The sequence below is a fragment of the Carlito syrichta genome, unplaced genomic scaffold, assembly GCF_000164805.1.
Source record: "Carlito syrichta isolate Samal-C Ts95f unplaced genomic scaffold, Tarsius_syrichta-2.0.1 Scaffold314750, whole genome shotgun sequence".
In the NCBI taxonomy this organism is placed as follows: domain Eukaryota; kingdom Metazoa; phylum Chordata; class Mammalia; order Primates; family Tarsiidae; genus Carlito; species Carlito syrichta.
Window position 1 is genome coordinate 280,647 of NW_007258846.1, and position 8,265 is coordinate 288,911.

An 8,265-nucleotide genomic window follows, 5' to 3' on the forward strand; every position below is an offset into this window, starting at 1 on the left:
GCCAGCCTGGTCAGCAATGCTTTCTAAAAGGGGGCAAAAGAGAACTATATGCCTGCTAGTTTGCCTAATAAGTAGTCCCTAATGGTTTCGTTTTTCAGCTTAAAATTATATATCTTGGGCAACCTCTTTCAGGTTCCCCTCCTGCTGTGGGAGCTTTTCTGTCTTCTTAATAAATCCTACTTTCTCAAAAAATAATTATATATCTTAACTCATACACATAAAGGGAAGTATAAACAGATGATAAACATAAATATAAAGATCTCTCCTCATTGATAACCAAAGATAGACAAACTAATAGTACAAATATTCAGGGAGCACACCCTATGCCAAGCACTGAACTTTGTCTGTATTACTTGTTCGTCTTCACAGTAGTCCCATGAGGAAGGTAAAGTCATAATCCCCAATTCATAGCTAAGGAACTGAGCCTCAGAAAGGTCAACCAAGGCACCCAAGTTCACATAGGTAAATGCCAGAGCAGGTGTTTACATTCAGCTTATCTGAACCCAGAGCCTAGCTTCTGAAGAACAGTGAGAAAATTTCCTGAATTAACAATTGTATATTATCAAGAGTCTTAGGTATATCACTCCCTGAGATCCAGTATTCAACTCCTGACCACCTATCTTTAAGAAATAGTCTAAAATATAGAAAAAGTTTAATGACTAAAGATCTTCTGTGCAGAATTACTTATTTATAATGGGGGCGGGATTGGAAACTAAATGATTAACAATGGAGGAATGGTTAAATAAATTGTGGTACACCCATAAAATGTAGTATTATTCAACTATGAAAACTAATGTCTATAAAGAGTTTATCACAACATGGGTGAAGGTTTTTGTTATGTGAAATTTAAAAAAATAACCGGATTCAAGTATATACATATATGCATTACAAATTCTACAAAAAAGAAATATGCGAAAAGAGACAAGTAGAAGAAAACATACCAAAATGTAAGTTCATTCTTTTTAAAACATAATTATGACTGTAAGAAACAATTTTCTGTCTCTTGTGACAGTTTTTCATTGTTTGCACTCTTAACATTCTTCCCAAGGCCTTGCCCACGGTTGGAACGCCTTTATGGTGAGGTCTTGGTTAACTTCCCTCACAGATGTCTACTTAAGCAAACCACTCTCATCATCATTCATTATTCACACAGCTATAACTTTTCACACAATGGACTTCACTTAAGCTGAAGACATCTATGCCAAAGTTGCCTCCTTTGTCCTGGCTGATGACATCAGGTACAGAGTAAGGGAACTTTTTAAGACCAAGAAAAAGAATGCCTGAGAGGAGGCAGGACTATGGGTACCCATGAGTCTCCTCCCTACCCGAATGGCCATTGGTTCATTCATCCAGGCACACAACAAACTTCTGCTGCACACCTACCACATGTCAGGTACGAGTTAGGGTTCTGAGAATAGAGAAATTAAAAACTTGTCAAAGGATTGTCATGCTGGCTTTAGGAGTATTTCTGCTGATCACCTAAGAAAATACAAAGACGCCAAGGCCAAAGCAAGCAGCAGAGGCTCTGTAGCAAGTCATTGGCTGGTGAAAGATCTAGAAACCAAGTCATTCAGCTCTTTGCATTGACTCCTTTCTGGGCAGAAGGGGATACGAATTTTTCTTACTGATCTAGGATGGAAACCTCTTTATAATAACAATAGGAATGATCATCAGTTTAGTTGGTAGTTTCTGGTGCCTGTGGTGGAATAATTAGCATGAATGACTTGTCTTCCATGGGCCAAACTTGTGCCTAGGTAAACACAGACTGGTCTTCCTAACACAGAGGGTCCACCAGGGTGGTTGATAGGCTTGATCTGGCTAGAAGCACCATGCTGCTCCCAGACTTCCAGCCCAGGAGGACATACCACACCCCACCTTCACAAGGATTTCCATGCTAGGGTAGAGTAACCATCAGACAGACCTGTGCTCTATCTCTTACTTCATCAACTTACTAGCTGTGTGATCTTGGGCAAGTTAGTAGTCTTCTCTGAGACATAAAGTCCTCAAGAGAGAAGTCGTTGTGAGGAGGAAATGGATGATAAAAGAAAAGCCTGAAGCCACCGCAGCATTTGAGGAAAACTCAGCCGGCCCTTGCAGCATTTTCCTTTGCACCCCTCAAGCCAGGTCAGAAGCCTACAGTCCACTGTCTCCAAAGACCTCTCTCAGACAAGAGCATGGCCGAAGGCCACTGAGGCAGTCCGCTCACCTGAACCGCCCGTGAGAGATAGTCCGCCATTGCAGCCTCCCATACTCACTGCTTTCTGAAGTAACAAATCCTACCTTCTAAGACACTTGCATTAGTGGAGAGAGATCTTTGGTCCTGGCAAGGCTGCTAGAACTCCAGAGTCAGACTGTCGGGGGCCCTGGGCCTCAGCAGCGGGAGTCTAGAAGGAGACAGAAGCAAGAGCTCAATTACTCCTATGATGCAGCCTTGGCCCGCAATAGAAATTCCCCAAGAAAACTACTAGTGTGTCACTGAGAGGCTGCAGGGTGGGAGAAAAGGGCCAGTGAGAAAGGAGTAGAGAGACAGGAGGAAAAACAGGAGGCAAGTCTCTGGAAGGAGAGTCAGGGAGGAGATACATGTGGGCTTTGGAGCCAGAGGGAAAGGGGTTTTGCTTGATCAAGCTTGGACAAGTGTTTTAAATCTGTGAGTTGGTTTGGCTGCCAAAACAGAAAGAGTAACAATTTCTGTGGTATAAAAGTTATGCTCTGGGCCTAGAGATTTAGGGGGACATTCCTAGGGCAGGCCAGGTGGCTCACCAGACGGACACTTCTCCTTAACAATTCACCACAGCTCAGAATCTGACCATGGCCTGGGAAGTTCCCAGACTTGTTTTATGGGCACATGGAGAGTCCATTTTTCAGGAGTCACAGTGTCCAAGAGCACATGAACTAGAGCATAAAACCTAGAAGGCCAGGGAGCAGACTGATTGTCACAGTGGCTCACAGAGTGTATTCCCACTCTGAGGCTTGGCTTCCCGGGAACCTAGGAGCTTATAGAAGAGTCTTGTTTGTTAAGCTTAGAATATGATCCTGTGACTTGCTTAGTTGATTTCAGTTATGGCCTCCTGTATAAGGTGGTTTGTGGACCTCTCACCATTCTTCAACCAACTTGCTATAGAGAGGCAGCCTTCCATTTGAACCTCACTCCATTCTCTTCAGTGTTTGGGCACTGCCAAGTTCTTTAGGTTTCCTTTCCCATTATATCAGACCAACCTCTTCTTTTCCCTGTCTTTTCCGAGAGAATAGAAAGCAATTGCTCGGTTTCCACTTTTCAATTACAATCCGTCTAAGGATGCCTCTCTGGTCACCTTGAATGGCATTGAAGGTAAGGGGCAGAGGGTCTCAAACCCCTCAGTCACATCTTCACAGACACTGTGAAGTGGCTATTCTCATCCATTGTGTAAGGATCTAAAGAGTTTGGCTCTCAAAATGAAACTTTATTTTTCTTATCTCCATGGCCTGGGCAGAAGAGCCCTCATTATTATGGATGGACAACATTTTCTTCACAGGGTGAAGGTGAGAATTAAATGGGATAGTAGTGTCTGTGTCTGTCTGTGTGTGTGCATGAGTTTTTAGGACAGTATCTCACACATCACTCAATAAATCACCATCCCACATCTCCCACTCTTTTCCTGAGCAAAGTATGAAGTAAGTAGAGCAAAAGAAAGGGCCTAGGGATCTTGGACCTTGCCAGAAATAAAGCAGAGCTATAGAATAAGAAGGAAGAAGAAAGCGAGGAGCAGTTAACGAAAGAGGGGGACTATGAAGCTCAAAATCCCTCTGCTCAAGACAAAAGATCCTTATTGGGTCTGTCCTACTGGGCTAGGCAGTATATTACAACACCTGTCCTTCAGGCACATAATGAGGTCTAGACACCTTAAAAACACAATTGTGTTATCTAAGTGTCAAGGTCTCAGTCAGTCTGTGGATACAAAATGGGGTCCCATTAACTTTTACTGCCCACATGACAATGGCTTGAGCTCACCTGATCTCAAACTCCCTTACAAAAAGCATTCCTCAGTTATTTGGAGCAGTCCCCAAGGGGATGTCTAATATGCTCATAAAACAATCTACCTACTTACAATCACCACACATCATGTTCTTCCTCTTCCATTCCAGGTGCCCCATCTCATGTCATAGCCCTGGCAGCATCTAAGGGAGATCCTTAGATATTCCTTCTGAAATTACCAGTGGTCTTCTGAGGGTACTAGCTCCTGTACTCTCAATATCATCACTGTCCAGCATGCAGAGTCCCAGTTCTGTGCCCTATTTCATCTCCTGGGCTCCTAAACAGCCCTGCTTGAGCTCAGAGTTCATAAAGTCTCTCACCAAGAAGACTTCAGACCTGCCATTCTTCCGCTCTGTGCCGCAGCCCCTGCAAGCAACTGCCCACTCCTAACCCAGCGGGGGGAGAACCAGCAGGGAATTAGCCAGTCAGCTAAGAGATGGCCTTGCTCAACTATATCTACCAGCCAGGGCAGTAACATGGCTATGCGCCTGGCATTGAGGACAGGCAGCCCTGTTTGTTAGTGTCAGCAGCTCCCCTTTTTGTTAGCTATTGTCTTGGGTGTGCCATATATTACACTCTGAGCTGATTTCCTCCTATGTAAAACAGAGACAATAATTGTACCTGCTTCAGAGGGCAATTGTCACAGTTGATTGGCGTGAACCATATAACACACCATTTCCCAAACTTGTCCTATCCTGGGAACAAGTGGAGGCTTCAGTTAAACCTATGGGTTCCACGGCTTTACCCAATGCCTAGCAAAGCAGATCTCTACGGAGATCTCAGAATCTATATATTTAATGAGGATCCAAAGTGGTCTTATGACCTCATGGTAAGTGCTCAATAACTGGTAGAGTTATAATTTACATGATCAGTTTAGCAATAACATTACCATTTTCAAGAACAATGACGAGTATAATGTTTTACAACTGGATAATTAAAGGGTCATTTTGAAACTTTTCTTAAGACAGCAGTCTTCCCCAAAGGCAAATTAAGATCTCTAAATCTAGATTCAGAAAATGATCTGTAAATTTAAAATAAGCACTTTCCTTCCTCTTCCGGTCCCAGGTGCTTCAGGATCCACGGCTTACAGTGCAGACATGGCCAAGTCCAAGAACCATACCACACACAACCAGTCCCGAAAATGGTACAGAAATGGCATCAAGAAACCCCGATCACAAAGATACGAGTCTCTTAAGGGGGTGGACCCCAAGTTCCTGAGGAACATGCACTTTGCCAAGAAGCACAACAAGAAAGGCCTGAAGAAGATGCAAGCCAACAACGCCAGTGCCATGAGTGCACGTGCTGAGGCTATCAAGCCCTTGTAAAGCCCAAGGAGGTTAAGCCCAAGATCCCAAAGGGTCCTAGCCGCAAGCTTACTCGACTTGCTTACATTGCCAACCCTAAGCTTGGGAAGCATATTAGTGCCCGTATTGCCAAGGGCTACAGGCTCTGCCGGCCAAAGGCCAAGGATCAAACTAAGGCCCCGGCCGCAGCTTCACCTGCAACTCCAGCTTCAGTTCCAGCAACTGCTCAGGTTCCCAAAGTTGCCCAGACCCCCACAAAAACTCCAGAGTAGAGGCCTCTGTCTGTCAATGTGTGGACAGAAGGACTGATTTGACCCCCAGGATGCTGTCTGTGTGGGGCTGGTGTCCTCCTGTGCTATTTGTACAAATAAACCTGAGACAGGAAAAAAATAAATAAATAAATAAATAAAATAAGCACTTTCCTACTTCTACCTACTAATGTTTCAAAAACTTTAGGGACTGATTATATACAGATAACTCGTCATATAATACACTCGGGAGGACCTTGTATACAATAGTCATCTTCAGAATTATGTTAGATTCATATATGCAATGTCGACACAAGTACAATTTTCAAAATATATCAGACTCAGAAACATAACCTCTGCAAACTTTGGGAAGTGGTCATACATTACTCAGTTTTTTCATCCTTTTAAATCTTTCTACCCAACTGTGATCAATCAAGTCTATCCTTTATAATCACAGATTTTCTGTGATCTTTTCTATAAAAGCTTTCATATCATTTCTGAAGCATCACTTCTCTTCTAATATTATCTGGTTTTCCAACTCATTAGACTGGTACTTTCTCCTCAGTGTGAAATTGCTGACATCAATGAGGTGTGAATTCACCCTCCTGGATTTTACTCCTATATAAATTCTCTGGAGAACCGTGAGTCATGACTTCTGGATGAGGACTTTTGCCCGTTTTTGTTCATTGACTTCTTGGAATAATCTCTCTGTAAGCGTTTCTTTATGTCAAATGAGAGTTGAGCCACATCTGAAGGTTTACCCTACATTCAATAGACTACAGGACTTTTTCATAGAATCCTCTGATGTTCTGATTCCCTTTTGAGGTGGTCTCTGGGATCTCTATTGGACTTGAATTCATGCATTTATTTTTTAGAGGAGTTCACCAAGTTGCCCTGCACAGCTCTGCTTTGGAGGATCCTGCTGGCCCCTTCCACCTACCCAAATTGTAGTGGAAACAACCTAGGCAAAATCTCCAACTTGGGCCCCTTTCGGGAGTAATAGCAATATCAACTATTCTCCTGCATTCTGCTAAAAACTTTACCTATATTATATCATGTAATCTTCAAAATAACCATTCAAGGTGGGTATTATTATAATACTCATTTTAAATGTTTGATCCAGAGAAGTTAAGAAATTTGTTCAAGGTCACACAGCTAGTAAGTAGCACAGCCTGGTCATTTGGACTCTAACAACAGCTTCCAATCGCTATACAGATGCCCCAATTCCCTTTCCCTTTTCGTCCTCTCTTTTGTGACCTGCTGGGAGCTCCAATCTTGCCAAGGAGAAGTCCACAGTCTTTAACACTTTCCGCCCAAGCTTGGCACTGAGACCTTGCCCAGCCCAGCTGGACTTGCATGACAGAAAGGCTTTATTCTCCAGTCCTGTGCTCCTCTACAGCCATTTTCTAAGGAATGAGGTCATTACAGAATTACTTTCTGTTGCTTTGGCCACTCTCCTCCAACTCCAGTGCCCTCAACACACTCCAGTCTCTTATTTCTAATTATCACCAGGCTGAGTGGGCCCTTGGAGAGGCATCCAGGCAGGAAAGGACTAAATTAAAAGCTCAGGCAGCAAATATGCTGTATTATCTCTCTGTATAACAAATTACCCAAAGTTTAACGATCTAAGACAAAAAAAGTTATTACCTCTCAGTTTCTATGGGTCAGAAATGTGGATGTGTCTTAGCTGGATGACTGTGGCTTGAGCTCTCACATGAGGTTGCAGTCAAGCTGTTGGCCAGGAATGTGGTTTCATATGAAGACTCAACTAGAGCTAAAGGATTCGATTCTAAGCTTGCTCACATGGTTGTCAGCAGGCTTTAGTTCCTTGTGAGTTATTTGACTGAGGACCTTAGTTTCTCACCACAACACATGAACCTCTCCATAGGGCTACTCACAACATGGCAGCTTGCTTCCCCAGCACATATGATGAGAGAGAAAAAGAGAATAAGAGCACATACAAGGTGTGAGCCACAGTCTTTTTATAACCTAATATCAGAAGTGCCATCCTACCATTCTACTGTTTTCTATTTGCTAGAAATGAGTCATTACTCATTTATGGGAAAGGGATTGCACAAGGGCATGAACACCAGGAGATGGGGATCACTGAGGGAACAGGGTGGATGGTCAGAACCTGATGAACACCCCTGCAGGAAAAGCCATTTAAAGCCGCCCAGCACTTGCACCCCAAGATGTTAAAAGTGAGAGGTCATCATGAGCTCAATAACTGAACTAAATCCTGTGGGGAATAAAGAATGAGGTCTTGGTTTCTAGTCATGGCTCTGCCACTGCTTGATTTGCAAATCTAGACTGGTCACTTAGCTTCTCTGATCCTTGGTTTCCCTCCAAAGAATGAACCTCTAGACTATAGGCTTCATGGGAACAAAGATCCGTCTGACTTAACTCACCTTTCAGTATATTAAAGACTTAGTAGAGCACTTGGCTCAGAGTCAGAGTCTAATGACTATTTGCTAAATTTATTTATTTATTTAAACACTGTGTTGAATGAGAGGATTAAACAAGATAGCTGAGTGTGGTAAGTCATCAGGTCAGAGATTTCATGCCACAGAATCTTACCTACGTGGAGGTCTGATTATGAAAAAGAAATGGAATAAACCATGCTAAAGGGCAGAAAACTGCCATTGACCCTCTCTCTGTGTCTTAAGTTAAAGGTCTCCTCTTTCTTCCTCAAGATGAAATG

The 8,265-nt window shown here is 43.0% G+C and overlaps 1 pseudogene; it reads left to right on the forward strand.

Annotated features, from left to right (window-relative positions):
- Positions 1-5,109: 5,109 nt before the first annotated feature.
- On the forward strand, positions 5,110-5,588 carry LOC103274374 (annotated as a pseudogene).
- Positions 5,589-8,265: the final 2,677 nt, after the last annotated feature.